General features: G+C 49.2%; 3 protein-coding genes across 7 annotated transcripts in view; 2 read left to right on the forward strand and 1 right to left on the reverse strand.

Annotated features, from left to right (window-relative positions):
• The window catches only part of Ten-a (Teneurin-a transmembrane protein), a 568,813-nt gene that overhangs the window by 446,037 nt on the left and 95,400 nt on the right, over nt 1-27,376 (forward strand). The gene's annotated exons all lie outside the window — the stretch shown is intronic.
• The window catches only part of Pold1 (DNA polymerase delta 1, catalytic subunit), a 139,838-nt gene that overhangs the window by 4,093 nt on the left and 108,369 nt on the right, over nt 1-27,376 (forward strand). The window lies entirely within an intron of this gene.
• LOC143422434 (E3 ubiquitin-protein ligase RNF14) overlaps nt 20,650-27,376 on the reverse strand; it is a 223,599-nt gene continuing 216,872 nt past the window's right edge. The window contains exon 5 of the transcript XR_013101715.1: nt 20,650-20,661. The gene's annotated coding sequence lies outside the window, so the exon portion shown is untranslated. The remainder of the gene's footprint in view (nt 20,662-27,376) is intronic.

Raw genomic sequence — 27,376 nt, forward strand, 5'->3', positions numbered from 1 at the left:
TGAAAGAATCACGTGCACGGGTGTGCGATCGCAATCGTGGATTCGGAATCGGTTCGCGGAACTGACTCATCGAGCAGCGGATAGACACCGATTATTCCTGGTCTTCCGCCATCGAGCTACGAAAATTCGTTCGACACGCAACGAATTTCAAACAATCTTTAATGACACGTCTCGCAGGGCGGCGCACACGCCGCTACTCGAAAACAGACAATTTCACCCTGCACCCTCTCATTACCCACCCCTTGCGCGGACGAAACGGACTGGTTTCCACGCGACACTCAACGGAAATAATACGCACTCTTTGGCGCCAGCTTGTCCACGGTTTCCACGTACGGTGGAACACATCGAAAAATTTCGGATACGCGAAACAGGGTGGTGGACTGCCGCGCGTACGGCTTTTATCGTTATACCGTGCAGCACACGTGCGCGATGCTTGGAGCTACATTTTTTTCTTTTTCTTACTCTTCATTTCCATTTTACTGGTAGCTTTAAACGTAGCATCGGTTAACTCTGCGCGTATCTATCCAACTTCGCTGAAACGAGGGCATACGGACGTTTATATGGGAGGTTGCGGTAACGCGTTTAGAAGTCCGCGCGTCTACCTACACGCGCGTCTTGGCCAGCTACGTGAAGCGACGTTTTACACGAATTGACCTGCATGATGCGGTTTTATAATTTGAGGAACGAGGAACGCTTCGCAGTCCCGCGTCCACCGCCGCGAGTTCCCCAGTGTTCGAGGCGCATGAATAGCGGGATTAAGAAAGCATTTAGAGCGGAAATAAATGATACAAAGAATCGCATACCACGCGAACTATTTACATTGCAGTCTAGCTCTTCCAGTTTAGAAAATTACATTTCCCGATACTCTAATGTAATCTTTATTTTCATCTCCGCTGCCAGCGTTTCGTCCGACCGTAACGTTTTCGAATGCGAGCAGAACGCCCGTTTAAATACGAAAAAAAGTGCCAACCCTTCCGCGTTCACCTTAAACGCGAGATTCCCCTGAAAAAAAGGTCCGCGCGTGGAGAGGCACGGCCTGACCTCGCGGAAAACTCGCGCTGCATAAAACAGGAGCGCGTCAACTTCAGAACCGCCATCGGGCGGGGAGGGCGAATAAAAAGTGGAGGAAAAAAACTGTCGCCTTACTTTCACTCTCGCGGCGTAAAAAGCACCTTTCTGCCTATCTGTTCCCGTACGTTACACCGTAAGAACTTGGCGTATTAAAGGACCCGGCATATTAAAGTTCGCCCTTTTTCCAAACAGCCGTGGAGAGGAACGACGCGAGCGCCACCACCGCCGCGTCCTTTATAAGCCCCGCGAGCTCGCGGAGGGCCTCGAGAACGAGACGGCGAACGAGATTTCCGCGGTCTCGTTACATTTCCATGGGAAGACGAGGCCGCGTTACGGCGTCGGATCCCAGTGGAGGATCCTGGCTGGCTGGTTATTACGGGGTCGCGCAACAAAGTCGCTGCAAGAAACATCAAAGAGCGTCCGTGTCGCTCGTCATAAAGCGTTCCCCGATTCCGTTTGTCCGGGGGCCATCAAAAATGGATACGACAGCCGCGAAACGGAATACAATATAGCACACACCGCGCGCGAGACATCTCCCGCCCTCCGTCGCCCGTTCGCGCGCCGGAAATCGAAATTACTCCGTTCCGCGTACCGCCCCTACTGCGTTCCGCTGCGACTGCACGACAAAGCGTCGTCTCCGCGGTGAAATTAAGGCCGCTCGACGCGCGGTGACGAGCGTCGAATAATTTCTCGTTAACACCAGAACCGTTCGCGAAACGTTCGGGGACTCGTTGGTTGGTCGCGAGGGATGAAAATTGGAAAAGAGTTCCTCGCTGCTCGAGGGTGAAAGCTACCATCTGCAAGTGTCCGGTTTCAGCTGTTTAACAAACTGCAGGAAAGTCGAGAAGACGGGCGAGCAACAGTCGAAAACACGTGTCCTCGCATTTCCTCGACCGAAAATTTCACAGCGGGTGGAAAACGTCTTTCCTCGGTTCTCGCTGTTCGATGAAGGTCAAGCGGAAGTCTTTTGAAACGTGGAACGTGTCCAGGTCAGGGATGGGCCACCTTCGCACCGTTCGACGCAGGAATTTTAAGATACACGTCCCTGGTGCTTGCTCTCGTGGCTTTTGGGACACGTAGCAACACGTGTTTCTCCCTGCGAACAGCTGTAATTGTAGAACAGACTTCCGAAGCTGGCTGAAAGAAAAGGCTGATGCGAGGAGAGCTGCTTTCCTTCGATTTTCTCTTACATCCTAACCACTTGGGACTCTTTGGTACACAGATATCGCGTAGAAACTCTCTGGAAAATTTTCCAAATACCCTCGAAATGCATCTGCACGAGAGGACCAACTCTCTGCACCCGGAGGAACAATAAAACTGTAAAAAAGAGGCGGAGTGGAGGGATAGAACGACGAGCGAAGGTCGAATGGTAACCAAACGTTGGATACGCAATGGAGTCGTGATAGTGGACAGGGGAAAGTGACGGTCAAAGACTATCGAATCGGGCGGACGTGAATAGCGTAGTCGGGAAGATGGGTGTGAGAGCGTGGAAGGCAGCGTGAAAGGGAAAACACGGGGCCGTGGTATGGGACGGAGAACGCAGACAGCGGGGGCAGGTAACACAGGCTATTACGCGGCTCTTTCTAGCGGCGGCCTTTTATTTTCCGCGCCCCTCTGTCGCTACCCTTGCTCGACTGGCTCGCAGAACTGCCACGGCACACGTGGAATACATCCATTCATTTGGCTTTGAACCTCAATGGTAATGTTATTGCATCGTTACCGAAGGTCGTCGCCGGCTAGGCTCTCCCTCCCTCGGCTACCCTCTTGATTTGACTAGCCACCCCGCCACCTTTCTCCTCGGTTCGTTTACGTGGCCGAGGGAGACACTTGAGGCGTCGAGAGCTGAAATGCCTAGCCGAAGGGCTACGCTTTTTCCGAAGAGAACCTCTTCCTCCGCGTAATTTTGCATTCCCTGTGTACTTCGACCTCTGGTCGTTCTGATCATGCGAATTAGTGGTTGCTCGATCGCGAGCGTTCTCCTTGCGACGTCGCGAATGTCGCGCTAAGGGTTCGTAAGAGATCGAGGATCATGGAAGCGGAGCGTTTTCCAGGCCAGAGGCATTGGAGGCAAATTTTTCTCTCGCAATCGCAACTATCCCTTCCGCGATATTTACATCGCGAGTTGCCTCTGCGAGTCCCGGCGTTTCGAGGCGAGTAATTTGCTCGCTGCGTGCACGATAGCCCCTCGCTCATTATTCCGCCGTTGTATCCAATATTCCGGCATTCAAATAGTCGCGTTTCCTATTTCGTTCCCTGGCAACCACCCCCGTTCCTCGCCACGATGGTATCTCGTGGCACGAGCGCACAGCGCGCACGGACAGCTCGACGCACAGAGATAGCCGCGGAACGTCCCTCTTTCGTCCTCCCTGGGAAGTGGTATCCGATTCCGCGCGATAATTGGCACTCTCGATTGAATTTCCCCTGCCACCGATCAAACGGCACCGGGGCGAGGAACGATATTCTTTCGCGACGTCGACGACGACGACGACCACCCGCCTCTCCTCGAACGAAGGACACGCCGTCGCGATTTCCCGCGTTAAATTCGTCGAACGCTGCTTTGCAATTCAATGAAAGGGAATCCAATCCGTTGGAAGAGGCCAGCCGCGTCTTCTTGTCTGGCCCTGTCACCCTCCGTCGGACAGACGGACAGATTCCACGACGAAACGAGAGTCCCATGCACGCGACGCGGCGAGTCGGAATTTCGCGAGGAATCGACGAGAACGACGACGTTGAGTTGCGCTGCGCAGGCGGCGCTAGTTGCTAAACTTCACCCCCTCAATTCTGACCATCGATTCCATCGCAGAATGTATACTAGTTAATGATTTTATTCATCGAAATTTCACGTGAGAATTAATACTGTCTCTCTCGAAAGAAAGAAGAAAAATTGTGGAATTTTTAATAACCGTATGCGGTGTATCTAGCATTTAATTTTTTCCCCGCTAACTTGAACCCAACGCACGACCCGAGCGTAGGGTATAGAAAGCGACCGGAGAGAGCATCGATCGTTCCGTGGAAGACGACAAAAAAAGGTCCAGAAGAGTGAAAGTACACGAGGGAGAGAGAGAGAGAGAGAGAGAGAGAGAGAGAGAGAGAGAGAGAGAGAGAGAGAGAGAGAGAGAGGGAGGGAGGGAGAAGCAGGGAGGTCGCGCGAGGGTGGCAAGAGTCGGCAGATGTTTTATTGACGACGGAGGTGTGATGGATCGTTGCCATATTATTGCGTTGCGACGCAGTACGGCCAATCGAATACGTGTGCAGGGTGCTGGCTGCAAGGTGCAGCCACCCTTGCCAGCTACGTCATGCATTGAGGGTGCTGGCATGATTCGATCTGCTCGTGTAATAGGCTCCTACTTGCATACGAGGAGCAGGGGGAGACGGCGAGAGAAGGGGAGAGTTTTTCTGGAAAGAATTTTCATCCCGTCAGAATGCCTCCTTTTTTCACCCTTCTATTCTTGCACCGCGTTCCGTTTCGCTCTGTTCAATTGCGTCCGGCGCGCTGTAACTAACGCGGCTACTGATTGGCCGCTTGCATTTGCTGTAATACGAACCAACGGAACGGAAATTGCTAACGAAATTGTGTTACAAATTTGTGTCGGAAATTTGTTAGTATTTAATGGTGATTGTGAAATTTGTAGGAGATGAGAAATTACGCATTTATGTTTCGGGGGTGGCTAAAATTGTATACCTGTTGCTCCGTTACAACGGTGTCGAAAACGGTGGAAATTCCGGTTTGGATTTATTTCTGTTAGGTCCTCTTGATGGAATAGTAATTGAAATTCTACGAAATTTACACAATTACTGTATTACAACGCGGATTAGGATTAAACAGGAATGATAACGTTAAAGGTACAAGTAACGAGCGAATATTAACGTCACTAAGAACGCTAAAAGCACGACTCGAAACGGAACCGACACTTTCCATACGCCCATACCAACGGACCCTGTTATATTCTCATACGTCCAATTCCAAAAATAGCCAACGATTACTATAACCTCTGCGCCCGCCATTTCATGACAAGTTCGTGACAGAAGCGTTATGGGCGACCATCAACGGTCAACGAACTCGATCGGTTTCCCTCGATCGAGCCTATGGTTCGCCGTGACAAGTCTCTGAAAACAGTTTCGAAACGAAAGGAATAAAAACAAAATAGCACACACAGTGAGAAAGAGAGAGAGAGAGAGAGAGAGAGAGAGAGAGAGAGAGAGAGAGAGGGACGTCCGCGTGTGCGTAACGTAGAACGTGGAATCACCACACGGACGCGCGTCAAACAGCGTCGCGTGTCGCTGACAGTTCTCGTCTGTCGCGAAATAAGTACGATACGACGAGGGGTCCGCGATTACCCTCTTTGTTCTGGGAGGCACGTTTCCCTGCTCGTCGATAGGCCGAGTAATGTATACGTCGAAAATAGCAGCCCGCGGAGCCTTCGACCGTGAACGATTCATGGGGATCGATCCGGGAACGATTCTCCCGCTTTGACGGTCTTCGAGACGGGATCGATGCAATTTGGTCAGTTCCATCGCTGAATACGTACGCGACAACACTATTAATATTTCCTTTACACGATACACGCGAAAGTGTATCGTTTCATTCAATTATAGCTTTCTACCCTCCTCTTGTGATCCTTCAAAAGCAACCCCAACAGCGTCGTACCTTCAAATTAAAATGTTTCATCGTTTGATTCCTGCGCAGTGACCATCTCCAACATCGAGACCGCCATTTTCAGAATAATAAATTTACGGAGGATTTATCAAAACGACGCCAAATGCCACGACGTTATATTCATATACCCGGGTTCAACGATCCGCAGGACCAGTTTAAACGAAGAACAGCCGAGCGTCGAGGCAGTCGAACGGGTTGACTCGACGGAGCCCAATTTCTGCATGCATTATTCCGGCGTTTCGCGTAAACACGTCGAGGAGGATGTAGGTGGCGTGCGCGCGCGGACGCGGCTGCAACTTCTGAAACACGATACGACCACGAGAAAGGAAGTTCCGCAAACTCGACTCGTTCCAGCGCGTTAGACGGGACGTGCCTAATCCTGGCGGTTGCAGATTCGTCCCAGGGCCCCCAGGAATCGCGAGTTATCGCCGCTGGGCCGAACTTCCGAACCGGCGGAGACCTGATTTACCACGCCGCGGGTAATTTCTTCCCGCTGCTGGGGCGGGTCTTCCGTTCAAGGTCGAGCACTTTTTACCACGCTTCGTGCCTCGCGAGCTATTAAGTAACCCTCGATGGTAAGTGGGACCGCAAATTGAATCAGTGAAACGGAAGTATTCCATGGTTCACCGTTGCGACACTATATACCAGCGTTAAAACGCAATTAAATTGACGCTGCTGTTATTTATCATCGAATCGACGTTCAAGTAGAAACGTTAAAACATGCGCTGTCCCAAAAACAAAAACGATGCCAACTGTAACCTTCGCTAATTGCTGCTACAGCCCTGGTCGGGTGCCTCATCTTTCAACAGAGGCTCCCGAAAAATGGCAAGAATTCGAACGCTTTGGACGATGCGCGAGACGAAAAACGCTTGGCATTCCCCTGCTCCTCTTCTGGCCCCATTGGCAACGGTCGCCGCGGAACCCCAGCAGAAGAATACGCGCGGAGGGACTGGTACGCGAGACACAAACGATCCGTGTGTAGTGCCCGCGGAACGGAGGGCAAACGCGCGGCATCGGCCGCATTCACCACTCGTACGCGGTCGGTGACATGTGCACGCGAAGGGAGGACGAGAGACGCGTGGTAATCCCGCGTGGCCGTTTGATGTTCGCGGCTGAACTTTGAACCCCGCTTGCCACTCCCTGGGAACGGCGTTCCCGCTGATTCCGCGACAGTCACCAACCCCTCCTTCCTTCGACCTCGCCAATTTTCGTCGATGAACGCAGATCCGTAATTACCGATCGGTCGATTTCAAAACGCGGCTACGCGCACGGACCCTCCTCTGGCGTAAACTTCGCGGTCGACCCCCGTGTAAACCTGCTTGTTTTTATGCTTAACACCTATTACGCGGCAAAGCGAGCCCTGAAAGTCTGGCAAACTCGAGCGTATCCCAAACGTGTACCGTAATAGCGGAGGGTTAAGAAGAGGGTAATTCTCCCTGGGAGAATTGAGCGAGGGACGACAGGGCAGTCGCGACGGCTCGACGATCGTCGTGAATCATGCCACTCTGTACGCTGGTTTATTAATGCCACGGTTGAAGTCGCGTTGACAACCGATCGCTACTTCCAACGGCACTGTCTCATTTTTTTTCTCCACCCGTCGCTGGAGTATAGAGAGGGCGGGATCGAATAGGGTTGTCGAATGAACGGTCAATCATTTCTGATAATGCCACGCTGGTGTAAACCAGCGTTTCAGGGAGAAGGGTTTGAATTACCGTTTCCACGCGTTCCTCGTTGAATTGGAAATTGCGAGTGTTAAGTATGTTGGAGACAATTTGTTGGTAGAACGTGTAGACGAGAGTGGACGCGACGGTGGACGAGTGTGCACGTCTGTCTGCGAGCGCCGTTGACAACTTTCATTTTAATTTAAAGGCAGAAGCGAGCAACGTTTAATATTACTCGATCGTCGCTTGAACCTCGAGATGAACTGGTAACTGAACCGGTGTCTCTTTCCCAATAGGAATCTTTTTTCATTTCCAAGAAGTTTGTCAAGGAGGAAACAACGATCCTCTTTCACGAGTCTTTCTTTCGTAAGTCAATTTCTACACCCTTTGATTAAATTCTTACCAGTCTACTTGTTATATCGTTCTCGCGGCCCTTAAAATTTCATTTCGAACAATTTCCGTCGTCCGTCCATAATCAGAAACATCTAGTTGAACGTAATAATACTTTCGCCTGCAACGATATCACGAAGTGGCAGTGTCTGCTGCACGACGAAGACGGATACGTAACCAAAAGCGAGGCGAACGATGGGAACAAAACCCGTTCCACCCACTCGACTCTTCACACTTCCCCAAACTCAGAGAAGCAACAAGTCCATACCTCCCATCCCGCCCATCAGCCCAGTTTCAACCCTCGAACCTTCCCTTCTTAAACCCTACCGAACCCGAACCAGCGCCCTCCCGCCCCCGCCTCGTCCCAGCGCTCGATCAAAATCAAGGAAACGGCCGTCCGATGCAATTAACGTCCGTCCCCGTTGGGGTGGAAATTGCACGCGCACGCACTTATCGCCGTTCCACGCGAGGACGAGTGTCGAAAGCGGCCCAGCCGGATCCTGGGCTATATTAGCAGCATTAATTACACGACCCTCGCGTTAGACGTGGCCGCAACGGCTACAGGGGCGCCGCTGGCCAATCGCCGTTCGCCAAGGCCCGCGAGACAGCGGACGAGTGGCCAGCGAGAGGAATTAAACGAAACCAGCGACGGGGGTGGCTGAGTGCCTTCGCCTACCGCCGGTCAATCCTTCCACGGGCAAACAATCCGCGTCTCCTTGCGCTTCCATCAATTACCCCAACCCTGGCTCCATCCGCGTCGTATCGTTGTCGATCGTGTGCTCAACCTTGGTTATCGTAGCTGGGTACCAGAGACGTCTGCCCTCGCCGTTTCTGGCTTCACGGACTGGATTATATATGTCGTACTCGTTCTCTCTTTTAAATTGAAATCGTCAACCTACCCGTGGTGGATAGAAATTGGTCGGAAGAAGGTTATTTCAGGGAATGAGATTATTGTTGCGGCCGTTTCAAGCTGGGCTTTATTGAGGTATGTATATATAGGTATTCAGGTTGTTGAATAGGTTCGTGCTTGTATAATTATGTGCTTCGGATGTATATTAGACTATGTCAGGGAGAATTGTTCGTCAGTGGCGATCGCCAATGGTCGTCCAACTGGTACCATTGGGTTTTTCTTATACGTTACACTCGTCGCTGCTGTTCCACGTCCCTCACAATAAGCTGAGTTAGTTTGAGCACCACATGTTTGAGCTTTTAAGAAGAGTAAGAATATCATATTGTACGGTTGGCAGAAGTTGAAACCTTTTATGGAAGCGGCTCGAGCTCGCTTGCGCGAAACGGAGACGCTGTCTGGGCGCTGCCCAAGCGTCGGCCATTCTCGACGTCCACGAGCGGACCTTGGCCGTGGAAGAAAGGAAAGGGGAGAAGATAGCCACGCGGGGAGACGGCCAGAAAGCTCTTTTATTAATTGAGTCCGGGGGCTGGGGACCGAGAAGAGCTCTACTCCAGCCGAGCCACCCTTCCAGCCAGCGTCCCGAAAGTGGAAGGCTGGTCAGCAGCCCAGCTAAGATCTCGCGCGCCACGCGGCCAGATAAAATCCCATTAACTTTATCTGCATCCCCCATGTGTTCCGCGTCGCGTTTTATCAACCAGACGCCGCGCGTGTCCCCTCCGCCCGTCTTATAAATCGCGCAACGCGCGGTTTAAACGCTGTCGCTCGTCAGACGAGCAAGTTCCATGGGTGGCGACCGCCACCCCAGCCCTCCAACCCCTGTCGACGCGAGGCGCGCTATCTTTGAATTAATTAAGCGATCCGCGGAGACGCTTTGGGGGCTTCTCGCTGCGCTTTCCGTGGAAACCTTGCTAAATTCTGCTTTAGAGCTTTCGTGATGTTTCGTTTCGAGCAAGCCTGCGCGGGGATGGGGTTTAGAGAATTGAATTCCTGGAAAGCTTTGCCACGCACTCTTTTGAAGAGAGCTTTCCTATTTTTTCTTTTTTTTTTCTTTTTTTGTTTCTTCTTTTTCGTTCTGCTCTCCGGTTAGCGTGAATCGGAATTTCGTGTTCTCCTTTTTCCGCGTTTAATGCATCGTTTAAATGCAGGTCTTTTGAGATGACAGTACGAAAGGAGCGGGCATTATTTTTCTTTGCCTGAACGTGTGCAGGCTTCTTTTCTTCTCCCGGTGAAAACGATCATCGCCTTGATACGACGATTATACATTTATTCGCGACGGATTGCTTAGGATCCCGCTCGTTTTTAATGGATTCCAGGAGGTTTTCATTCGATAGACTTACATTTGTACCGATATGTTTCCATCAATATGTCCGATAGAAACGGAACCGGAGAAAGAACCAGTTGATCGGATTATTGGATCAGGATTCGAACCCAAATCTTCCACCCTTCCGCCGCGCGATTGCTATACCAATAAGCCATCCAGACCGCCGACAAATTCTTTATTCCCAAACTTTACAATCTAACTATTGATATCTGCTAATACGCGGATCGAATTCACTCGCGAGAATCGTAGCAGAAATAATATACTTCGACTTTATTTTTATTCTCGTTTCGTCGCTCGTCGTTACAAATTATACAATCGTAGACAAATACGATGTTATCCTTTCTACGATGAAATCCAAATTGAAAAGGCTGGAAAATCAGCGCGCAACAAAATTGTACGCGTCTTCGAGGAACAGTCGCGTCGTTCACCGAGACACTCGACAGCCGGGTCTCTGAGAACTCGCGCGGAAGTAAGTCCCCGAGCGTTGGCTTTAATTATGAATCGGCCGTCGATATATCTTAATCGCCCCAGTTTCTCTTGGCCCGTCCGAAGAGGCACTCGTTAATCGATCCGCTCGATCGCAAAAATTCGCCGGCGCGGCGTGTTCCGATCGGCTCGTTGAATAATTACGCCAATTAACGGGATGTCGGTCGCTGGCTCCATTCTCGAAACAACATGGCCGACCGGCGACTTTGCGAGATCGATTCGCCGAGCGGTTTCCGATTTCCCAACCTCGCGCAGAGCGGAAACCTTCCACCGACCGTTCTCCGCGTCTTGTTAAAATTAATGGTAACCCCCAGGAAATTGTCTCGAGGAGAATAAAAACGATTTAATCGCGGCATTGTTTCAGCGTCGGCTGTTCCGTCGGTTGGGAAATTCCCCGCCGGTATCAAATTCGTGCCCCCCGCTAATCGTTTACGAGGAAAGAAAATTGGGAACCGCTGGCGCGGTGGTTTCCGCCGCGAACAGTCGATAATCGATCGAGCGGAGATAGGATCGAGCGAAATAAACGCGGACGAGCGCCGTAGGGGCGACAAAGGGGTGCGAGGGCGGTGCGCGATAGAATGATGAGCGCGTAATATTATTTATCGAGCGCGAAAGAGAGCGAGAGAGAGAGGGAGAGAACCGCGAGGAAAGCGTCGGAGGGCGGGACAACATTATAAATTATACATAGCGGCGATTACATTATCATAATCGTGGAACACAGCGGCGCGGCATTTTAAATCGTATATTATATGATCGCGCGGCGAATGCGAAAAACAAGTCACGCCCTAATGCGCGCGACGTCCGCGGCGCGCGGAATTCTTAACGAACGTGACGCGAACAATCGAGTAATACGAAGAGGGGAGATGGGGCCAGACCCCTGGAAACGCATTTTCTTTTCACCTTGATGCGTGTATTTTAAATACCTCGCGTGCTTCCGATACCAAAACGTTCCGCTTCAACGACTGCCGATATTAGAGCAGACTGACTAATTTTTAAATTCAACAAATTTTTCCTCTTTCGCTCTTTCTCTCTCTCTCATTAATGTCTCAAGAACCAGCGACAAGGCTGCTTTGACTTTTTTGGACAAAAGCGGATAAAACAGACCTGGATTGTGTCACTCGACAACACCATGAGTTCGTCAGAAACCGCTCTCCTAGCCAAGGGCCAAGAATATGAGCTTCGAACCCCACAAAATAGATAACAGTCTACATTTTTCTGAAAACGTAACACTACCAGTGTAAAGGATCTTCTGTTGTACGTACGTGAAGTGGCAGCCAAAGTCAGCCAAGTCCTCCTCAGCATTCGACACATCCTGTTTCCTCTCAGAAGCGACGAACGCGTGGTACACGCGCATAAATTCGTATCGACCTTTAGCCTCGCAGTCGCCCGCGGTGATTTAAGCTGCGAGCTGGCCGGCCTAATACGGTTTCCTAAGTAGAAGAGTGTCATCGAGCGTGTGATTCCCCGTAATGGTCTTTCGCTTTCCGGGCCGTTAACCAGAGACGCGCTCGAACGCTACCACGAGCCGTCTACGTGTAGTTAAGACGTCTTCCAGAGAATCCAACTCGTTCCCTCTGTTTTTTATGGCGTCGCGAGAGAACAGCAAGTGGTTCTCAGCACGAAAGAATTGTTTGAACAAAAAATTTCGACTACGATCGAATGCGATTCAAATCGCAAGATTTTTAATCGCGATTGGAAGGATAGCAGTTCGCAGACGAACGATCTAACCCAACCTGATAGTTTTCAATCGCGATAGCTGCACTGGCAACAATTGTAATGGACCAGCTAAGTAGCGATCGCAAGAAGTTGTAAACGGGCAAGTTTGCAATCGCAGGAATTACATTCGAGCGAGCTGCGATCGCGAGAATCGCGAATGGACAGAGTAGCGATCGCAGAAATTGCAATCACGGGTGGTTGTAATCGGAGGAATTCTGCTCGACCGAGTTGGTATCGGATTAATTGCAGCAGGGGGGAGTGGAATCGCAATAGTAAAATCTGTAACCCGGACGGTTTTGTAATCGATCGAGTCGAAGCTGGTGTGTCGCGGTCGTGCAGCGGCCGAGTGACTTGCATTCGCAAAAATTACAATTCACCCAATTACGATCACCCGCGAACGCCTACCATATGAACGAATTACCATGTTGCAAGTAACGGTCCCGCGTCCACGGCAATTGCCCTCGTGTAATCATGCAAATTTTAGTCGGCTGTAATGCCATCTAAATTAACATGAACTTCCTGCGTTCAATTATATTTCATCCAAATTTTACTTCATACTTGTTGTAATTACATTTCGAAAAGAAAAACCTGTCTCAACTCGTAATCCTGAATACAAACGACGCTTCATCGCGACGCATCGATCTATGCCATCGTGCGTTAATAATATATCGCTGTCTGTCATTTTTAAGTACGAGAGAAACGCAACGACACGTTATTAACTCTCAGTACTAAATAGATGCGAGGGAGTTCCGATATCACATCGTTAGTCACGAAAACGTCGAGGAACCGTCAAAGACGCCACGTTTCGAAGTTAACCTATCAATCCAGCCCTGCCGTTAACAAATTAACCAACTGAATACTACAGCGCGGAACGTGGATACAATACATCTTAATGCCATCGCGTACAGTCGATGTGCATTATTCCACGGTTTACTCAAACACTATCGAAGCCTGTTTATTATATCACGCGCAGAACAGAGTGAACAGTGGAGGCGTGCTGGCTTGACTCGAACGGCAAACAGACCGGCTTTCGGCTAAGTGATCTTGGCGTAAACGATCGACCAGTGATTTTCAACAACGCAAACGCCATTCGTTATTTACCGTGTCCCCCGCCTCTAATTATTTGCCACATCTCCTGTTGCAGCTCATGGCTGGCACCGTGAGACGCCATCGATCTTCGTCCGGCGAACGCTTCAGAGGAATCTGCGAGGGACAGATTTATAAAATATTGCAACGGTAGTTTGGATTCGTCTTGAGTAATTTATGTCCAAGCGTGATAACATTTTCACGGGCATTTTCGCAGACGATGCGTATTTGCTCGCGTTAATGTTGCATATTTGTTCCTGCAGCGCCCTCCGTCCCTTTACAATTGAAATTCAGTTAAAACGTAAATACGCGCATGGATACGTTGCTTAATTGAATTATATAACATCGTGCGAAAATTGACACCCTATCGTACTTCGTGATTACGTGAAACTCGTGGCCCATTATTCGAGAAGCCATACGCGCATCTAGACTGCCAAAGTGATTTGAAAAAATTAGATCCGCCAGCCAAATGTGCGCACAATAACTCAAGGCTCACGGGTGTTAGAACGCACCCCCTTCGTTGGATGATGCGACACACATGGAGGAATTATCTTCCGCACGGGGTTAGAAAAATAATTTTGCCAATTGTTTAATGGCCACCCTTCCCGTCCAGTGACGCTTCCGCCCTGCTCTCGCTTAAGTCCCATGAATCACGATCGAATCGCGAAGAAGGGACGGGACGCAATAACTGGAGCAATCCGGGGTAATAAATTAATAGAGGACGCTACGAGCTAATAGAAAAAATAGACTGGAAAGCCTGGTACGCGAGCGGACGTCACCCCTGAGCCATTTTCCCCGGCTAATGCAATCAGGTTTTATATACTAGGTGGTCCATCGGAAGGGGACGGGCTCTGCGGAGCGTTTATAGGGCGTTGGTATGTGCTACAGACGCGAAGGGTGTTTCTGTTTGCAAACATCCCTGAAAAGATTCTTTTTACTCGCATATTTACGTTCTATAAACAATTATCCATATATTTCTTCGATACTCGTGACAGTAATTAATAGTAGTACTCATAGCAGTTCTGGAACTCTTTAAAGCAATTGGACGAAGAAAAATAATTGTAAACGTCATCCAGCTAGACAAAACTAGCCACAAACTATGCATCTCCATACCATTAAACTGTCCTCAAGAATTTTTGCAACATCTTTCCTACATGCCAAGACATTGACTCGTAACGAGTTACTTTTCTCGGTCGCACAAAAAACCCCATTCGTCCATCCCGCTCAAGGTCATTAAAGAATAGATTCTTCCAACCCTACATACTGTTCCCATCTCGCAAGACCCTCGACGACGCATACCACTAAACGAAAATCTATTTTCGCTACTCAAAGTTCACCAAAATCGAGAGAATTCAAATTTCCAACGAGAGCTCGTACATTTAGAGGCGGTAGCAAGGTCGCGAGACCGTCTCCAGGCTGGTAATACCCGGCGCTTGTCGCGCCAGGGAACGGCGAACCGGAAGATAGGTCGTCATTACCGGAACCAATTTTCTACGACGAACGCTAGCCCAGGTCCCTCGAGTGTCCTCGTCGGGATTTACCTGGCGCGCGGGCGCGCTCACTTCCAAGGCGAACACGCGCTCACGGGAAGGGATACACGGTCCGCTCGAGAAGTCGCTGGAAGAATGGTCGATTTCATATGAATGCATTCCATGCAAATGCGCCGTCAAGCATGGTGAACGGATGGTACGGCGAATGGGGCGGGAGGGAGGGAACAGTCGGGTGAACCCAGTCGGCTCTCGAGTGTAGGGACGCTGCAGCGGGGGTGCGGTTCGGCACGCCGATGCGGAGATAATTGGGTGAATACATTTCGGACCTTCGTACCGCGAGCTTCATACAGTGTGTCTTCGAATTCGTGGTACAAACGGGTGGATCTACCCGAAAAAAAGAAACAAGTCGAAAATGTAAAACAAGTTTCTTCGTACGAAATCTTGTTTTGGGATAAATTGATGCTCCAAATTCGTTGAGATTTTCAAAATGGCACGATGTATTCTCGAGCAGAAGACTCGCAGCCATTATTTTCGATACGACCTCGGTTAGTTAGCCACGTCTGGAAAGGGTTCACCGTGAAACCATCAGCATTCCTGGCCGAGTTTATTAAAGACGGTGGATTTACTTTTCATCGAGTTCCCCTCGTCGATTCCAGCACACCCTGTACATTCTTCGAAACTAGCTCGCCGTGCATTATGCACGCGCACGCCGGGAATGTGCGAGCGCACGTGCACGGGAAGTTCCGCGGGGGTTGGTCGAGCCACGCGCGGAACCATCGGGACGTATTTTAGGGTGCAGGCGCGCGTTGGACCTGTTTTTTGGGAATCGTGTTTCAACGGCGATTATTCGTATGGCCGCGCTGACGGTTGGATTATATTTCTCTATTAAGCTTTCGGGGTTTAACGAACAAAACGCGATTGTCAAAATTGAAAGGTCGAAAGTGAACGTTACACCGCCTTCAATAAAAATGTCTAAAATTCACCGCTCCGCGGGAATTACACCGCGTCGCGAACAAATTCAATCACGCGAATGAAAAACTGCGTTTCGTCGCGGAGCGTAGCAATTTTTCACGCGCCGCTCGTTGTTGCTCGATTTTCGCGTCGGATTTACGGGGCAAAACGGTTTATTAAAATATCACCGTTAAACAGACTCGTCTGTAATTACATGGAGGAAATATAGATATTTTTCCTTTTTACTCCCCGCGTCGCGCTTGTCACGGGGAAACGCAGCGTGTCCGTTAAGCGACCGTCGACAAACGCGTTGCGGGGCAACCAGCGAATTTTAATTCGTCGCGACGTTTTAGCATTTCCGAACCGGTCTGTCTAAATGAAAAAAAAAAAAAAAAAAACACCAAAAAATATACATCGATGCTTATGATGCGTGAAACATCGAAAGCATTGCACACGCGACTGGATGAACTGGTCAACATATTTATCGTTTACGGAGAGAACAGTGATTGACGTAAATGGAGTTATAAATCGAAACGACGAAGCTGGGTACGATTGTTTCGAAGCTGTTCACTGTTATAACCGAAGGTGGCGAGACGCTTGTAAAAGCGACGTAAGAAACGGACTAAACAGCCGATGACGAAACTCATCGCGCCCCAGGAAACATCCAATCGGCACGTAACGAAGAAAAATCGTGCGAGAAGAGAAAGAGAAGCTTGGCTCGACGACACCGTTGCAAAAAATGAATCCTTCGAGCCCCGCGCCATGTCCATTGAACGATCTTCACCGCGAAAACCCTTCTTCCCGGAACACTCATCGGCTACTATACAAGCTTCCTCTTCGAGCGAGCGAAGGGGTGAGACGGGGAGCGGTTTCGTCGAGGTTGGCACGAACGGAACGGCCGGCTGTGATTTAAAGAAGCGAACGGCATTAAGGAGGTTCCATGGAGAGGACTCGTTGCTGGCTCGCCATTGTCTGCCCCTCGATTGCCCATTAACCGTGCAACCGGCGTTCCGCGAACAACGGATCGACCTCTCGATCAGTCGCGGGCCGCCTTTCGTCGGACCGCGCATTGCGAGCACACAGCCGTTTAACGTCACATCCTGTCGGATATTATGACGTCTGTGGGGACGTCGTTGACGCAGGGGCCGCCCACTTGCTCTCGATCCTGAGACATTCCACTTGGAGACCGGTTCGAATCTTTATTTCAATCTGCCAGCCTGTTTTATTGCTCCCTATTGGTATTTCTGTCGACGGGACCAAAGTGTACGTTTATTCCCGTTGCTGTCGAAACGCGAGTTTCTGACCCCCTTCGCGAAGCTTGCCGGCAGCGCCATCATCCCCTGTGCTGACCGTCGACGTGATTCGAGGCGAGTCAGCGAGAGTTCGAGTTCATCCAGCGAACGGTCACGATAACGCGGTTCCTGGATCCGCGCCAATTGTGATCTTCGCCGCGCCCCCGTACTCATCGTCCCTCTGACGGGCTCCATGGTGCGTTTGGCTCGGGGGTGAAAGTGTGAATGACGAGTTGCGCAGGGTGAACGAACTTTAGCCGTGAGAGACGGGGACGGCTGTGAATGGTAAAGTTGGTATCATCCAGTAATGACTTTTCTGGCGATCTCTTTTTTCTTTTTTATTGATCGTGGTAACTGGGAGGTTTGAATAGCTCCATGGTAACCGAACCATCGTAGTGTCTGCAATTTTTTTAACTGACTTAGGTACATTAAAAAGAGAAAACTTGTTAATTCTAACAAGTTTATGATGTTCGTATTTCGTCTAAAGTATTTATCATTTTCGAGATACGCGAACAGGTTCAGCTCTGTCGATCGTGGCTGTTACGAGGCACGATGGGAATTAATAAAAACGCGTGTTCCCATAAATTACGGGGCACGCGAGCGCCGTTTGAGCAAACGAAACGGGTCGTTCAATCACAGAGCAAACGAGGCGTCAAATAGCGTCGTCCGTAAGAGGCACTCAAAGGACGCCAGCCGCGTTTCCGCGACAACGTGGACACACATCGGCCCGACATATTTACTCTGCCCGGTTGTTTCCCTTCGCGAAATAAAACGAGCCCGTTCCTTTTAATAAGCAGACAGGCGGCCTGTTACGAACCTACGGCCGTCGGATTCCATGGCTGCCCGAGGAACAGCTCGAGGAACGAGGCGAGAAATGGTGAGCGCGAGGGATAAAAAAAAGGGGGCGAGAAACGCCCGTGATGTAACGCACGGAGGAATGGCGATAGCGATGGACTCGAGATGCCTCGAATTATTTTCCTCGTCCTAGCTTTCGTTTCTGGATACTTCCAATCAGAGATCTCATTAAAAACAGAACAAATCTTCTTCTATTTCACATTTTTTTTTTATTCAAATCGATTGAAATCGAACCAACTTGGTCCAATATCTCAAGAATCCCGTAAACTCCCTGTAATTTATCATTCCAGAAATTACGCGGACTATCTCAGATACGAATTGATCCGAGTAATTATCTAATTATAGCCCCTCTGTCAGTGCATAATTTGCAACGTTCAGCAGGCATTCCGACGGCTGCGGCATCGAATCGTTCAAGAACTCGGAGGGCATCGAACGCCCATCGCTAGCTGGAACAATTCCGAGATCCCCAGCATCGACTGGCGTGCTATCCGGCATGGCGGAGAAATCAGACAGGCAGTCCCCTCCGCCCTCGTATTCCCGGTGGCGCGATATTACGGGGTGACCGTGGCCGTGCGTTCGCAGGCTCATCCATTCTGCTCGACGCTCACGGCCTCGCACGACCGCGTGGTTCCGAAGACAAAGTCGTAAAAACGTTATCGTTGGGGGCACGCAACGCGTGTCCCACACGAGCGAGAATCACGCCGGTGATTCTTGTTTTTTGTGACGATGGGACGGCCCTACGTGCCTCCGCGAGCACTCCAGTTTCACTTCTTGCAAACCTGTCCGAGCGATTAATCATTGGCGATGGTTACCTCATGGAAAGTGGGAAGAGTTGGAAGTTCATCGAGCGAATCGATGCTCGAGGACTCTGCTTGGGTTTCTCGTGAACAGGTTGTAATTCGCGTGCAACCTCGTGGATAGGGGATGGTTAGGTTCGCGCGCGGATCTCTTTTTTTATGTTTACTTTTCGAAACCATCCCATGGCTTCTCCGCCAGGCAGAGGACACTGTACATGTAGATTTCATGTTTGCCGCGTGTTCGAGCAAACAGCCAGCGTCAAGTGTTTTCTGTTCCCCGTATCGGACGCTCGTACGCGGGTGAGTATCGCGAGTGAAAAAAAAAAAACATCGCGTCTACGTGAAAACGATATACGCTTGTTTCGAGTGCGCGGCCTGTATGGCTCGCGTCAGCACTTCAGAAATGCAAACGTCATTGTCACGAGAGATTTAATACGTTCCAGCCGAGGTGAAACTGGCGAACGGACGCGCGATGTCCCGCGAGTCTCGCGTCACGTGGCGAACGGAAGGAGCATGAGGATGTCTATCCACTGAGAGTGTTCAAGCCGCGATGCTCTTAGTTCTCGATTAGAACTATCGCTTTCCGTTTCAATTTCCATTCCCATTTCAATCGACAAGCTGCAATGGAATAAGTTTAACTCCCATAATCCCCTCGGAAGAGACATCCGCGTGCGAGGGGTTAAAAATGTCGCGTGATTCTCTGTTAACCAACGAAACATCGCGAATCACCGGTTTCTCTTCGCACAGAGGGTCGCGGTAAGCCAGTAATGCTCGACAGAGAGCTGTAAGTGAGGATAAAATGAAACACCTCACTTCCCACTTGTCCGCTTTCCTTTTATGCGACGCTAATGACGCCAGTAAGCGTCGTTCAGCTGGTAGGCTCGCGTGTATAATAACTGGCCAGCCTGGCGGGCCACGGATCTTCGGAGTGGAGGTCGAAACCTTTAAGGAAATTAGTTTGAAATTGAATTAAAAAACTTAGCAAGATTGGCCGCCGGACAATATCCATGCATATAGAACGGTTTAAGGAAATTAGTTTAAAATTGAATTAACGGGGCCCGGGGAAATTCAAAAGGCACGGGAACCAGCATCGCGGCTGGAATGGCTGCCTCGTGGATCTCGATTGTTCTCGCGCGACCGTCGCGCGCGGTTCAAAAGATACGCGGCTGTGCGGTTTTACGGCTGCGAGGACGAGTTGAATGAGAAATCGATCCTTTCAGGAACGATCCGGTAGCCATTTTCGAGTGAAAATTTTCCGTCGTAACTTATGCGCGCGTTAAACTATAAAATATCGGATTATACATTTTGCAACGCTTTCTCTTCAATTATCTCGTACGAGAATACGAAAGATGATCGCAATAAGATTTCTCGTAATGAACGTAATATCGAATAAAGAATTTTATTTAACCCCTAATTTGATAGACGTAGTTTATGTATACCGTTGATATTATCGTTCTGAGAGTAAGTGATTAAATAAGCTAGCAGAACAATTCGTATACTTTTGCATATTCTAGAAGTACTTGTTTTAAACGTAGAAACAAAGTTAACGTTTTCTCCTCGTTAACGGCCCTGTCTTCCGTTTAATTCCACCATTTTCATGTTGTAATACTTACAGGAAGCGCCATAAAGGATGCAGATGCCTTCTTCTGCCTTTTCATTCTATCGTGTTCGCGTATTAAGGATTAAAAGCATCTCCGACGTTACGGAACGGTTGCGAGTTTCGCGAAAATGTAGGGGAAAAATGATCAGCAGCGAAGGATTGCTAAAAAAGGAACAGGAAGCTAGGAAAATGTAGCCATTAAAAATTACACGGTTTCAAGTTATTTGATTAAAAATGTACCGCGAAGTAAAACGAAACAGTTCTCTGCGAATCTTCTAAGCAAAATATAACTATTACCCATATCTCGTCCACTAAATTCCGCTCGTGAAACTATGATGTCCACAGAAGTAGTTAATACCCGATGCAACGCGAAACAAAGCAACACGATCGTACACCAACAGTGGCGGCTATCGATGTTTGGCGAGCGTGTAAACCGATAACAGGTATCAATCTTACGAATTGTAATTCATCATAGAGTAATTGAACGGTTACGATTCATCCAGCTCAGCTCTGTATTGGAGGAACAACGTTCGCGTACGCGTTTCAGAGTTAATTTACTAAATACAGAATTCCTATCGCGTGTATCTCGTTTGTCAGTTGCTGTTTGCTGTTTCGCATGGTTCTCCGAAATTAAAGGAGAAATTTTCGAAACTCTAAAAATTCATACGCATCACAATGGGCAGTCGTATGAATGTCGCGTTGCCGAGGCGCGCGCCGCGTTCGTGGTCGTCGAATTCTTCGTTTTGTAACTACCCAGCGGGTGTACTCGTGTTCGACGACGAAGTTAGAAAATCTAAAACGAAGCGCGCGGAAACGCGGGCCCCGCCTGCGAGAACACGCGCACGAATTTCGCTGTGCAAACGTTCCCTGACAAAGGGCGAGTTAGCGGGCGTTCAACGGAGGAAGCGGAGTATGGGGCGTGGGTTAAAATCACAAACGCCACGGGCAGTCGGCTGGTTTCTCGTAAAACAAGCAGAAATTTCGCACAATGCCCGCAGCGAAAGGGTAGGCCGCTTGAAACGCAAGAAACGCGCCGTCAAACCCGTCCCGCCGCTTATCGCCTTCGAGCGTGCTATCGTCTCCCGATCTGTCAGTCGTTCGTAAGTAGTACGTAGTCGATAAAACTTGTCTGCGGGACTTCTACCCGCCTCGACGATAGCGCGCGGTCACGTGGCCCTCGCGAAATGGCGTACGACTCGACGCAACCCTACCAAACGAACGCGAATTGTCTGAGACGAAAGAACCTTGTCGCGCGAACGTGTACCGCATTCGAATCTCTCAACAGGTTATCAAATGAAACTTCGACCACGATCAATCTGGTTACAAGAGGGAAATAGAAACGCGCGACTGAAAACGCCATGTGGGACCGTTGAGCAGTGGAATGCATCGCAACCGTCTCTTTTTCCTCGTATCTTTTTGTGCACGCGCATTGTCGGCATCGCTTTTATTCGATAGACCTGGTGCGTACCGTGTAATACGCGCAGAGGGACGATGCAAATTCCACGCGTAGCGAAGAAGAAAGGCAGGAAGGTTCGCTGGCCCAACCGGACGTCCCAAAGGCAGAGAAGTGCCTATCGAGCGGATAAGGAGAAGAAATGAGTGCTTATGGCAGGAGAGAGGCGATATCTTCATCGTCGCGGGACTGCCGGTAGTCGTGGCGGCCTCTCAAAGCGGCCAGGACTAAAGGACTAAGGAGATGCGCGGTGATAAGGGGCGGGAGGGTTAGAGAGGGTTGCGAGGGGGGTGGAGATTCAAAGATGTCCGACGTGCTGTGAGCACAGACGAGCGTAAGAAGCTAGCTGGCTGAAAGAAAGGAGAAAGAAAGGAAGGAAGGAAGGAAGGAAGGAAGGAAGGAAGGACGGAAGGAAGGAAGGAAGGAAGGAAGAAAGGAAGGAAGAATCTAAGCCGTGGAACAGCAGGGGCCGACGTTTTCTGTTTAAGCGACATCAAAGGCCCTGTCGCGAATTTTCCTTCCGCCCCACCTGCGCCCCCTGCGCCGCCCGTTTCGGGTCATAGCGTACTTTGCGTACTTGCATGCGTATACAGGGTGTTCACTCGACAGGATGGATTTTACAGACGTTCAAACACATTAGTGCATTACGCAAGTCAGTGTAATTATAGGACGGCTAACTGACACGCGCTACCCTTTCGTCACTGTGGACTGTGTCGTAGATAGCATGTCGAGAACAAAACGGATATAATACCATAATCCTTGGTATTATCACGATATCATTATCCCACAAAAGTATGCGTCTGCATGAAGAACGCAGTCCAGTGTGCCAAGCGCAACCAAATGAACGTCAGAACGGAATTGAGCAATAAAAAAAAAAAAGTGTCCCCTGGACGTAGCGTTCGATGAAGCGTTAAGAAACACCCCATATACACGGTAGAACGGCGTAACCGAGTAGTTGCGGAGGCAGTGTGCGAAGAATGGCGTGCGGGCCGAGTGGCGGCGGGGGTCGCCACCGCTAAAAGGGTAAACGTTGTAGGCTGCCGTGGCAGATTTCGGCTAAAACAACTTCTCCATCCATCTAGCTCCCCCCGACCCTTCTTCGCAACTCTCTCGCCCATCGACGCGTCTCCATTCGCCGCCCGTAGGATAGCAGCTACGCGTGTGTGAACGTGGAGAGAGGCTGCGCGCGAGCGCGTCCACGATTGTTCGCCAGTATCAACGACCAGCAGGATGTACCGAAGGGGATAATTAAACTTCCCAGCGAGCGAGAGCAGGCTCTCTCACGAGTCGTGCTCTCGTCGGAATAGCTTCGAGAGTCAATAGTATCTCTATAACCCTCGTCGCAGTCTGCAAAGATGTCTAGCTGCACGCGTACCCTGGCTGTGGTGGAGAAGCGTGGCGCGCGGAAAGGGCGGCTCGATCTACTCGTGGGATCGTTCTCGTTGGCTTGGCTGCGTTCGTTCCCGAACGCACGTGAAAATTACGATCGAGTATTTAATTATAAATTCGAGCTCGCGGACGACGGGACCCGCGGTCTCGCTCGAGCACGGTATAATCGGCTGCGGAGAGGCTGCCGCTTTCGATGGGATTAAATCGACGACGAGCTGCCGACGACGCTCTAGCTGCGCTCTTTGACGGAACTGGCGAACCGTTGAAACGCTGGTTTTACGAGTCTGCGCGAGGGACACGTTTAATTAGCGGTTAGCTAGAACGGCGCGAATGCCGCGTATTTATTCATGAGAGAACGCCATGACCATCCGACGTCTCCTCAACCTCGTTCCAATTGCTTTTGTATCTTTTTAAAAGCACGATCAATCTGCGTACGCGTCTGCTCGCGCTGTTCCCAGATCGGTTTTAACGGTGCACGCGGCACATTTGTCACGCAAGTCCGATTAAAATGGAGGGACGCAATTGCGCGGAGCGTTTACCGCGGTGAAGGCAATTATTTTTACGATTCGAAGCGCGTTATCGCGACGGAAGTCAATCGGTACAGGATGCTTCTTCGTCTTTCCTTCCCACTGGTGACACGGCGCGCGATAGTCTACCGATATCGACTTCGACCTTCGACCATTTACCCATCGATAATTGTAACGCGATATTATTAATTACATACTGCGCTCGCAATTAATATGCTTCAGGTATCGCGTTAACATTTACCTTCGTAACCATTATTACCCTGCACCGTTGCTCGGTGTTATTCCCTCACTTCAACAATTCGACGTTGTTTCACCGTGTAATAATTGAACGTTCTGACCCCAAAATGTTGTTACGAGGAAATAACGATAATCAAACGACGGTATATCGTTTTTGTCAAGCATTACTTTGTCATCGTTGAAGTACCAAAAAAAAAAAAAAGGAATGGTACTTCTCTCCTGACGCTTGGGTGGTTGGTCCGATAACCCAATAGGCTAATGGGTTTTTCTTCCCACGGCATGCACTCCTCGACTTTCTTTTGGGATGATGCTTCTACACTATCTCTACTTGTCCTCCTGCTCTATCCTCTTACGATAAAACACCAGATTACAGATTATCCAATACCTCGACGCGTTTACTTGCGGCTCGCACCCCATGCGTGTCTTCGAATCCGTCCCCTTTAACACATTTTTACTTTAAGACCGCAATTAACATGCTGTTTTGACGTTCATTCGAGTCGACGACTCTATAAAGAATGAAGAATGCCTGCGTCGCGGTCAGAAAACAGTCAGCCCCCTGATCTGAGATACGAGGAGAGGCCTAATTTATGTCACCTCGAAAGTTTATCTGTTTCCCTCCCTGAATCTGGCCGTGACGAAAGCCAAGCGACTCGCGACCAGAACGTTCTCCAACATTCTCCGTGCCTCTCGGACGCGTGCTTTTAACCCCTGACGCTCGTATCACGATCCCTCGCAGTCTTTAAATGTTTCTATCGCAAACGAAACGGTTCAGAGGCGGATCGATGCATCTGTTGAACTCGAGTTTCGCGTTCTACGCGGGCGTAACGACGTTCAAGGAGGATGTCGTTACGCAACCGTGGATATCTGCGATGGTGAATTTCTTCCAGAGATATGACGAGCATCCCCCGTCCTATGCATTCTGTTGCCCGGGACGATCGCTGATGGCGCTGTTTACATGTCGTCTGCCTGCTTACAATGCAGCCCCGCTTTCACTTGCCACGTTTCGAATAGTTGAAAGTCTACGCGGTTCGCGAAGTCTACGCCCAAGGATTTCTACAGATATATTCGAACTTGTTCAATCAGCGATTCTAATAAAGCTTTGTCGCCAATAAACTCTGTTCGACGTAGAAGTAAAGCTTTTTAGAAAATTCAGTTAAAGCGTATTAATCGCTCGAAATGGTACCAGGTCAAATTTATTTCGAAGATCTTAGACAGACCGACGAATAATTCAGAATACCGTTAGTACCTTCGTTTCCAATCTGTTTGAACGAATAATTAATGCTGTATGATTCGAAATGTCAGTGAACATCGTAGATTCATTTGCGTGATTCTTTAAAACGCCATAAATAAATAATCGCCAGTTCTATCTTCTCTGATATGATGTACATCGCATCTATTCTCATCTTCGAGCTATTCTCAGAATCTTTCGCTCAGCTTCACCGAATCTCACCTCCTCCATCCATATTCTTTTAATAATTCGTCGAAAGCACCTCTGTCGCTTGCATCGAATCGCTGGCAGTTCAGAATTCAACGCGAGATCGCAAATTTTCGCGCTAAAATGGCCAAATAGGCGTTGGCGCCTGTGCGTGCACTCGGTAACTCGCCAATTTGAAAACGCTAACTATATCCCCGCAGCGAGCAATGAATTCGTTCGCGTAAAACGGCCGTGTGCGTTCAAAACGTTCCACGGCGCGAGAAAATTCCGAGTTTCGACGGAATGGTAAAGGAAGTTAACGAAAATTTACGCGTCGATATTTAATTAAAGGGAAGCTGGCGATAAAACGAAGATTTCCACCCCTCGATCTTATTTTATCCGCATTTCTGTCACGAGTGGACGTCTTGATTTCCCAATAGAAACCTAATTTGTGGCTGTTATCGTGGGTTATCGGTGACCCGCGCGGCACGATATATTACAACGATTCGACGATATCTGACCGCCGAAAGGGAGAGAAGGGAATCAATTTTGATTCGGTCGCGCGTCGATCCACAATAAAAACTTGAGTTACAACGTTGTAAACGGCGACATTTTTTACTCTCACGGACCTGAGAAACAATTTCTTCGAACGAAAAACGATTGATCGCTCCTCCCGCGCCAAGTTGAGAAACCGTGAACGTTAAAAGAGTTAATTCACTGCATTGCTCTATCACGCCGGCTACTAAAGCGAGTATCGTTATTTCGCCCCCGCAGAGGACGCGTAAATGATTGAGGCACTTCGACGAAGTTACACCACGGCGGATATATACGCCGCGGTCGGTTGAAATTGGCTTGGCTGGTTTTCAGCAAATTTCCTTTATCCGCGTTGAAGGAAACGACGGCTCGTTCATGACGATGGCCTTTTTCGACCGTTTTTAACTTTCTCGATACTGTTTGGGACGGTATTATTATCCACGATGGTCTCGATAGCGAATGACAACGAGGAAGCAATTAATTTGAGGCGCTATTATTTTTTTTAGAACCGTTCCGAACTCGTCGTAAAGATAGATCCAATTTTGTGCCACCCTTTCGACGATGTCCTCGTTCGTTTCTTACGTGGATATTTTTAGCGTGCCGTTGCGAACCTATCATAAAGATATAATAATTCCCTAAGTATAGCGCGACGTGGATAACAGATACGGAAATACGTCCATATTCGTAGAAAGAAAGTGCAATATACCCGAGTCTTATGAATTATGGATGGAAATTCCTTTCATTTACGAGTGAGGATCAAAGGGAGATTGCGACATCTAAGGTAGTTGCAAATAATCTTTTGTGTACCGCGCTGAAAATGAAGCTAATAAGAAAGAAAAACGGTTCACAGAACAGCAACGCGTATATAAGGAACAAAGGAATAAGTAAATTTACAGTAATGGAAAAAGCAGCTTCTTCTTCACGTTTCACGACGCAATATTCGTTTCCATTATGGCACAATTTCGGGATACCTTTTTATTAACCATCGAAAGTGTTTGAAAGACGAGCAACATTACCATCCATATTATTCTTTATTCAAATACAACGAAATACAACAAATTACTACTCGTCGATCAATATCGTACCAATATAATCGAACCTGTAAAAGGCTACAATGCACCATTCGACGATCAAGCATCGCGAAGCGTATCCCGTATCGCAGCAAATCAAATCTACCCTCGCGCCATTCAAGAACACCCCCCGATCTTTCCAACGATCACAAAATCCACGATAAAAATCACCGCACGCACCATCCGCCGTTCACCACTGTTACCCAAAACTTGTTGATTGACCAAGCGGCACGAAACCTCGCACGCACCTCTTCGAATCGCCCCGACCGTCGCCCCCGCCCCGACTCGTCTCATCAAAAATATCCAAATCCAATCAAACCGCTATCGAAAAACAAAAAAAAAAACAAGAATGATGAAAGAAAAAAAAAATATATAACCGAGAACTTTCCAGCCGTCGTCCCACGAGTAACTCCTCTCGAAAGTTCGCAACAGCGACGAAGTTGCGGGGATATCGACACCCCCGGTTGGA

The sequence above is a fragment of the Xylocopa sonorina genome, chromosome 3 (genome assembly GCF_050948175.1).
Source record: "Xylocopa sonorina isolate GNS202 chromosome 3, iyXylSono1_principal, whole genome shotgun sequence".
Taxonomy (NCBI): Eukaryota; Metazoa; Arthropoda; class Insecta; order Hymenoptera; family Apidae; genus Xylocopa; species Xylocopa sonorina.